Source organism: Nicotiana attenuata, chromosome 5, assembly GCF_001879085.1.
Source record: "Nicotiana attenuata strain UT chromosome 5, NIATTr2, whole genome shotgun sequence".
NCBI lineage: Eukaryota > Viridiplantae > Streptophyta > Magnoliopsida > Solanales > Solanaceae > Nicotiana > Nicotiana attenuata.
The window spans coordinates 55,014,035-55,023,543 of record NC_031993.1 but is presented as its reverse complement, the minus strand read 5'-3'; the positions used below and the strand labels follow the sequence as shown (position 1 = coordinate 55,023,543).

At 40.7% G+C, this 9,509-nt stretch overlaps 1 long non-coding RNA gene across 1 annotated transcript; it reads right to left on the bottom strand.

The window, feature by feature from the left end:
- LOC109226398 lies at nucleotides 243-1,141 on the bottom strand. The gene is made up of 2 exons (XR_002068049.1): nucleotides 667-1,141; nucleotides 243-418 (listed from the first exon to the last, which is right to left on the bottom strand). It is a non-coding gene; the product is annotated as an uncharacterized LOC109226398 (long non-coding RNA).

The following is a 9,509-nucleotide window of genomic DNA, read 5'->3' as shown; positions in this document are numbered from 1 at the left end:
TTTTATTTGGTGCGGCGCACCTCAAATTATTTTAAGAAAAGGGTTATATATTTTAAAGGCAAACTAAAAGTGCTCCTATTTTAATCTAATTTTAAAAATACTATGTTAAATTTTAATCTAATTAATAAGTTATCCAAACACGTATCCTTCTGTTACTACTAGTTATCATCACATTTCAATTATCAAACAAGGAAAAGAAACCAAATCATAGACATTTAAACAAAATTTCTAAAACAAATATGTGGAGTAAGATGTAAGCTTTCTTGGACAATTAAATTTACATTAGCAAACGAACAAGAGGTGTATATAGATACAGATTCCTCAATCTTTAACATAAAAAAATACAAGAACAACTAGCCATAAGATTAGCAAACCGTCCTCAATTGTCATCATACAAGGCCCTTCATTCGAACCAGAACTGAACAAATCAAACAAATAGATATGAAAATCACTTAATCAATCAGCATTCCCAAACAATAGAAACTTAAGAACATTGATCATAACCATAAACGGCTGGTAATCACAATGAACACGTTCCAGAAACATGTTGAACCACAGTACAAAACGGAATATAAAGTATCAGTTTACGAAACAAACCACCAAAATCATATCACCAAAAACACACATGGAAGTGACGAGAATAAGACAATAGAGAAAGAGTTGGACCTGAAGAACAATCTTCCTTTAATACTCACGAATTTGAAAAAAAAACCCTCCAAGTTTTGAGTTACACCGCAAAATCATACAGAGTTGACTCCGAGATCGTCAGCCGCAACTGGAACTACGGACAAACACCTCAATCGGCGCTGGACTCGAACTCGAACACGACCACCACTCAATCACATTCCATAATTTGAGAACGAAAATTGAAACTGAGAAGAGGAAGCAGCAAAATACTTTCGTTTGTATATTTTTGGTTCTGTTTTCTTTATTTTCAAAATCGAAAAGGGAATGAAGAGGCAGAAATAAGCATCTTCGATCTTATTCTTTTGTATTTGTCGACTGTTGGGTTGCTCAGCTCAGTGGGTGGTCGTTGGGTAATTGGAGGCTGAAGTTCAGTGGTCAAGAGGAAAGGGGTCGTGTGGGGCGAGGAAGATGAAGAAGACGATCAGGGGGGTCGTTTTTTGTGTCAAGCGGCGCTTTTGATTTTCAGTCCCCTTTTTTGCTAATTTTCAGCATTACTTTATAGGTAGAGTCTAGGTTTATGTGTATTTTTGTGTATTTTGCCAATTAGTCCCTAGGTTTTTTTGTGTTAAGTCCTTAGAGTCTTTTTTTATTTGTTTTGTTCCAAAGAAGAGTGTAGAAGGGTCCCTAGGCTTAATGGACTAATCCGAATTGGGTCAAGAATTTGGCTCTAAAACTCTTAAAATTGTGATCCAACACCTTAATTGACTCCTTTTAAAATAAGATGAAAATACTACATAGTGCAAAATCTAACATGAAACTATTATATATTTTTTGTATTTTCAAGATTATGTAAAGATAAAAATAAGGTACTATTTTTGTATAATTCTTATTTAAATTTATGAAAGATCCGTAAGCTAAAATATTTTTTGTAATTTTCCATTTTTATGACGACAATAAAGGAAAGAAGTCAAAAATGGCTAAGATAGCTATATTAGGCCTACATTAAATATTTACATGCTAAAATATAAAAAATCTTGGGGAGGGTCAAAAATCACATGTCTACAGATAGCATGCCCAGAGGGATTTAAAAGTCAGTTTTAAAATCTGCCTTGTTTTACTATAAAATGTAATTGTTAGTACTCCGCGTATAGGCAAGCCTTTAGGGCGTTTTCAAAACTGCAACTCTGAAACTGTTTCTATTGCTTAATGCCTTTCTGATCCTAACAGGCTTCCAAAAAAAAAAATAATAGGCAANTTTAGCGGATGGTGCTGCTAGGTTGGTGGCGAACTTGGCTTTGGGGAAAAACGTATTAGTAGCTTATATGCCGTGGGAGGGTTACAATTCTGAAGATGCAGTACTTATTAGCGAGCGTTTGGTATATGAAGATATTTATACTTCTTTTCACATACGGAAATATGAAATTCAGACTCATGTGACAAGCCAAGGCCCTGAAAAAGTAACTAATGAAATACCGCATTTAGAAGCCCATTTACTCCGCAATTTAGATAAAAATGGAATTGTGATGCTGGGATCTTGGGTAGAGACGGGTGATATTTTAGTAGGTAAATTAACACCCCAGGTCGTGAAAGAATCGTCGTATGCCCCGGAAGATAGATTGTTACGAGCTATACTTGGTATTCAGGTATCTACTTCAAAAGAAACTTGTCTAAAACTACCTATAGGTGGCAGGGGTCGGGTTATTGATGTGAGGTGGATCCAGAAAAGGGGTGGTTCTAGTTATAATCCCGAAACGATTCGTGTATATATTTTACAGAAACGTGAAATCAAAGTAGGCGATAAAGTAGCTGGAAGACACGGAAATAAAGGTATCATTTCCAAAATTTTGCCTAGACAAGATATGCCTTATTTACAAGATGGATAGGAGTTAATTACTCTAGGTGCCCTAACGCACCTTAATTCTTTAGGTGGCGACTCTTCAAAAAAACCCAATTCCCAAAAGAAAAAGAGTTGTTCCCCCATGAAATGTCGAAACCCGGACGTTCTCCGCGAGGAGGAAAAAAGGGGGCGCGACAGCATGGCGATTCTGCTGGGGATAATTAGGCTCTTACCATGACGAACTTGCTCTTATAAATTAGTCCAAGCATGCTTTATCCCGTACCCTCTTCCCTTATTTTTGACTGTATGTTTTCTTTTAAGCATTTATTGTTCTTTATTCTTGAAACTGACTAATCGCTTTGTTTCCTTTCTGTAACTGTCTTTCAATTGTTTAAATACTGTATTTATTTTTCCTTACGTGAAAATACTTGACTACATGTTATTAGTTGCTGCATAAATCATGCTCCACATCATATTCCACTCATGCGTATCAAATCCTATAATGAGTGGTTGCGCTCTTCTTATTTACTACCCTTAAATACGGAAAGGCTTATTTGCGGTAAAATCAATCGATCACCGATGCAGTCGACGGTTCCGTGCCATCCCCCTCGAGTTGTCCGTTCGAGGGTACCAGTCTAAAACCCCATAGAAACCTTACTCTGGTCGAAATTGTGCATGCATCATGGTCAAACCTAGCCGGATCAGTTATGTTGTCCGCATAATGATCCTTTAGGATAACCTTATCCAAAGTCCATCGGGTTTTCCATAATCCCAACGGATACAACCACGTTCTGTGCATTAATTTGGAGAACTAAATGCCGATATGTTGATCACGAATGTATAAATAGTCGAGTCTGGTGGGGGTAAGGTCTAACCTTTTGTTTTGCAGGAAATGAGGCACGAGGTCCCCAGCTTCGGTATGGTTAGCATACCCTCACTCTTTCTAGACTTGTGGAGGAATCTTCCATCAAATGACCAAATCAATGAATGGAAAGAAAGGGCCGTCAAGACTAGCGAAAAGCTAGAATATCTGGAGTACAGCATGTTGGAATTGGAAGGAAAAGTGAGGAAGAGAGTCACCAACTACCAAAACGCTGAGGGAAACGAAGGAGGACATTTGGCAAAGGCATTCTTACAGATGAACCTACGCGAACTGGAGGATTTGATCAACGAGAGCATTCAGCTTGAAGAAAATCCTTCCGAGACCAAATAGATTAGGTTTACTTGCTTTTCAAATGTAATAAGGCCAAGTGCCAGTAGTAATTTATATTTTTCTATTATCTTAGTATCGATTTGGGATTCGTCTATTTTTATTATGAAATGAAGCATTCATTGGAATTAAAAGTTCTCCAAATCTACTTGTCGTTAGGCCTACCTCGGGCACAACGAGGCTCCCAAATTAGGACGCGAATTTATATTTCCGCAATATGTGTTTAAATACTACAAATATTTCAGGATCCTCACTGACTTGTTACCTTTGTTTTTGCTTATTTTTATTATTATTCCCATCCCCTTAGGTTGGTTCGATCATACTAGCCTCATCAGCATATCTCACCAGATCTAGAGGCCCTCCACCTCCTCCTCCTCCAAGCAACACATAAGGCAAAGGAAAGGCAAAGATGGATGATTTAAGTGGTATCCGAAAGGAGAATATTGAGAATACGGAAACCTCCGATGGCCGTAGCACTTCGGCCCCAAATGATCTGGTTTTAAGACTGGAACAAAAGATATTAGAACTGCAAGGAGAACTTGAGCAAGTTCGCAACTTGGAAAACCTGTAACTTACCCTGAATGTCCCCGACATCAACCAACAGAATGCTAAGAACCCAGCACCTCCTCAAAGCACACAAAACCAACACCCACAAAATCCTCCCGCACCAAATCAATACGCAACTCCACCCCAGAATCCCAACCCATTACCAGCTCCGACGCAACAACACCATCAACCAATTCATAACCCGTCAACCACCACTTACCACACTTCCCAAAACACACCACCACTCATTCCTGATCCACAAAACTCCATCAATGACCACCACTACACCGAAGCTCCCAGCACCCATCAAAGCAACCCCATCTATGTGGAAACTATACCTCATTCTACCCAGCCAATCTCCTGTACACCGGAAACCTCTGAGAAGGACTTGCTCATCAAAAACATGGCTGAAAAACTCAAGAAGTTAACAAGCCAAGTTCAAGGTGTTGAGGGCAACAGAGGAATAGAAGGTTTGAACTATGAAGATCTATGCATACAGCCGGATGTCGAACTACCAGAGGGGTACAAACCTCCCAAGTTCGAAATGTTCGATGGTACAGGTGATCCTAGGGTTCATCTAAGGACTTATTGCGACAAGCTTGTCGGGGTCGGGAAAGATGAAAAGATTCGAATGAAGCTCTTTATGAGGAGCCTTATTGGGGATGCTTTGCTTGGTATATCAGCCAAAACCCCAGGAAGTGGTCCAATTGGGTAAACATGGCATCGGATTTCATGGACCGGTTCAGGTTCAACACAGAGAATGCACCGGATGTCTTCTACATTCAGAATCTTAAGAAGAAACCTACCGAGACCTTCCGTGAATATGCTACTCGCTGGAGGTCAGAAGCAGCCAAGGTCAGGCCGTCTTTGGACGTAGAACAGATGAACAAATTCTTCGTCAGGGCACAGGACCTGCAATATTACGAGAGGTTAATGGTTATCAAAAATCACAAATTCTCTGACATCATCAAACTCGGAGAAAGGATTGAAGAAGGGATCAAGAGCGGAATGGTAACAAACTTCGAGGATCTACAAGCCACGAATAAAGCACTACAGTCAGGTGGCATATCGAAGAAGAGAGATGTTGGGGCAGTAATGGTAGCCCGGGGCCCAAAATCTCCACTTGTCTACCAAACACCTCCACCCTCATACCAAGCATCATCCCCCACATATCAAACATTGAAGGATAAGATCCAAACGCTAATTGACAACGAGGTCATACAAGCAAAGGAAGCCGCACCTAATGTCCGCAACAATCCCCTCCCTGACAGAGGTGATGGCATACATGTGATAGAGACAAATGAAGAATGGGACCCTGAGGGGTCGATCGGGCTTATTCGGGAAGGCGATGACTCTAAGGTTGCAGTCACACTTACCCCCATTGTGGTTCAGACTCAGGTACCAATCGAGGTTGAGGTAACTGCATCCGATCCATTCGAGGTAGAAGTGGCTCCGCCCGCAGCCACCCCCACTCCATTCGAAGTAGAAGTCCTCACACCCTTCACTGTGACAGTGACAACCACACCCCGATTCAACTCAAAAGCAATACCCTGGGATTATGTCGACGAGGCTCGGCGGAAAGGGAAGGCCAAGGTAGAGGAATCTGACGCGGCACAAGGAATGACTAGGACCGTAAGAGTCTATACACCTGAACACCTAGGAGGTTCAAGTAAGGAGGCCACTGCTAAGCAACCTATCATCGAGACTGGGCCAGACGACCTGTGGAGGAAAGTACAGGCGAAGGAGTACTCTGTTGTTGATCATCCGAACAAAGTCCCTGCTCAAATATCTATCCTATCACTATTGCAGAATTCAGAGGCACACAAGAACGCCTTAGTGAAAGTGTTAAGCAAGGCTTATGTACCCAATAACATCACCGGCGGAGAAATGGCCAACATGGTTGGGCAAGTACTAGAAAGCCATAATATCATCTTCCACGAAGATGAGCTACCACCTGAGGGACGGAATCACAATCGAGCATTGCATATTACGGTGCAATTTGAAGACAAGTTCATTGCCACGGTCTTGGTTGATGGAGGTTCGAGCCTAAACATTTGTCCATTGGACACTCTGAAAAGGTTGGACAAAGGTTTCCATGAGATACGAGTAGGAAGCATGAATGTGAAGGCTTTCGATGGGTCCCAGAGGGACACGGTCGGGGAAATCAACCTTTGTTTGCAAATGGGGCCAACTTGGTTCGACGTTGAATTTCAGGTGCTTGACATATCAGCCTCATATAACCTTCTATTGGGACGGCCATGGATCCATGCTGCTGGAGCCGTGCCTTCTACTCTATATCAAGCCGTGAAGTTTGAAGGGAACCGTCAAGAGGTAATCATTCACGGAGATGGAAGTAACCCTATCTACACTACTCAGACTATCCCGGCCATTGGACATAGAAGAAGGCTAGGAGGGGAAACCTACCATCACATCGAACGGGTCAATGCTGTTGAGAAGGGCAAGTGGTGGAGAAACAAGATAGAAAGCATATTAGCATGGTCGGGATATGAACCCGGCAAAGGATTGGGAAAGAACCTCCAAGGTATTACCAAACCAATACAGCTGAAGAATCATGGTACTACCTTTGGGCTCGGATACCAGTACACATGGCAAGAATACAAGAATTGGTCGCCTCCATGGCGCGGACTATATTACCTACTTGAACAGCTAGTGCCACGTCTGGAACAAGCTTTTCACCAAGCCGACAAAATATGGGGGACCGTGGAAGAAGAAGCGCTGTCAGGGTTGAGGAATTTGTTCTTGAAATGAAGACATGGATTGCAGTGCCATAATTGAGGAGGAGGAAGAAGGCCTCACTATTCAGACTATGGAGAAGGGAGCTGTTCTCAGGAATTTGACCGCTACACCATCCCGAGCCCGCCGAGTCCCTGGGTAGCTTGGCAAAAAATTTACTTCTATAAGCCATTCTAGGCATTTAGGATTTCCCGTAATTTTGTTTTAAGTTTTATTTGTCTTCCAAAGTGAATGCTCGATTCATCGAGCCGTACTTTGTCTGGATAATTTTTCAAGTTTTAATCAAATGAATTTGCTCTTTATTATTCACTACTATCTTTAGATTTTTCTTTTCTACAGCATTACTATTACTTTTCCTGATGAACCAGTAACTGTGACATGTAATGAGGCAACGCAACATGAGAATAGTGATTCAGAGGAAGAGGATGAGATACCTGAGGAAATTGTCAGGGAGGTTGAAAATTTTGAGAATAAGCCTAAGTCCAATTTAGACGAGATCGAAGCAGTAAATTTGGGAGACGCCGAGACCATCAAGGAGACCCGCATCAGCATTCACTTGTCACCAACGGAGAAAGAAGAGTACATCCGGTTCCTAAGAGAGTATGAGGACATTTTTGCATGGTCATATCATGACATGACCGGTTTGAGCACTTCCATAGTAGCTCACAAGTTGCCTACTAATCCCATGTGTCCGCCAGTGAAGCAGAAACTCCGAAAGTTCAAACCAGACATGAGCCTGAAAATCAAGGAGGAAGTTGCCAAACAGATCAAAGCCAAAGTTCTCAGGGTGGTTGAGTACCCAACCTGGTTAGCCAACATTGTGCCAGTTCCGAAGAAGGATGGGAAGGTACCATAAAATCGTTCGTGTATCCAGCCCTAGAGGTTGCGTCTGTCTTTGAAATGACTTCATCGGTATACTTCGCCGACGAATCCGGAACTACACATGTCCTGATTCCTGTAAAGCCAGGGATATGTAGGCAGCTCAGAAGCCAGGGTGCGGCCTAATCTCTCGAACCATTTCGCTCGGTCAAAATTGGCCATCATATCTTTTTTTTTTGCCCGAAAACTCTTTCATCCTTTCCGGGTAAAGAGGGGCAGCTGTTGATACCCAATTTTTTCCCATATATTTTTTATATGCATAAATACCTTCAAAATAGCATATACATGAATATATAAGCATGCACAAGGTTTTTATAATTTTTTCCATAATTTTAGGGATTTAAATTGATTTATTTCCTTCCCTTTTATTCATAAAATCCCCAATAATTATTCCCCAAATTATTATTATGGTGATTTGGTCATTTAGTTTCCATACTTATGCAAAAATATGGTTAATATATTTTTTATGCATTTTTATAATTGCATTTGGTATTTTTTAAGCTAAATTACATATAATTGCAATATTAGCCCGTTTGATGTATAATTACATTGTATATGCGTAAAATTGGTCCCTATATTTTTAAAATGATAATTATCTATTTAAAATCATTTTGGGACATAAAATAATTTTCCAGAAGTTATTTATTATTTATTATAAATTATATAGTGGAAAAATGGCTATTTAAAATATAGCCAGATTTACATTTCGATTATAGCCTAAATTTAACCCAACCCCAGCCCAATTTCACATTAAACTACCCAACCTAAGCCCTAAACCCGCCTACCCGACCCAAGACCCGTTAAATCCTAGCCGTTGATCTAAAAGATCAACGGCCCTCATGAGTTCTTTCCTTTTTTATCCCAAACAAACCCCTAACCCAATCTCATTTCTCAAATCCGTTGCCTCTGTATTCTCTCATATCCTCTCCTCTCTCAACCCCTCAACCTAACCCTAGCTCCTTCAACCGCCGCCTCCCTTCTCCGGTCGTCTCCGGTGACCACCCTCCGACTCCTAAGCCTCCAATGGCCCCTCTATTACCATGCTCACCTTCTCTGAGGTCTTCAAGGGCCCTGGGCCAGCATGATTCCAAGCGAAATCCTGTTGTATTTGTTACGATCCTTGAGATTTTGACAGGTTCTTTCATCTATACGTGGGTTTTTTAAACAATTTGTACGATTTTTAAACGATTTGAGTTTGTTTCATTGATGTTTTACACTATCTTTGTAACTCTTTACAAAAATCACCAGTTTCAAAGTGTTTTTACCTTCTTCTCAAATTAGGGTTGTTAGAACTTCTTCAGAAACTTTGTTTGAACCGATTCTTTATGTTTAAACTTCTATCTCTTGCATATTCCGACTGATTCTATAATTTTACTACCTCTTCGACTTGCCTATGTTGAAAACCCTAATTTTTTAAGTTCTAATTTTGGGTTTCTGAGTTTTTGTTTTGATAATGTGTTCGGTTAATCTGTATGTTTCTATGGTTCTGTGATGTTTGCCCTATGATTGCTTGTTAAGGTTCCTAACTATGGCTATCCCTGCCTATTGTGTGAATTTACCTTATTTTGTTCACCAATGTTTCCGATTCTTCACTTCTCCCGCCTGTATCATGCTTATTCTACTAATTCAGACCATTGTCTACACGAATCCCTAATT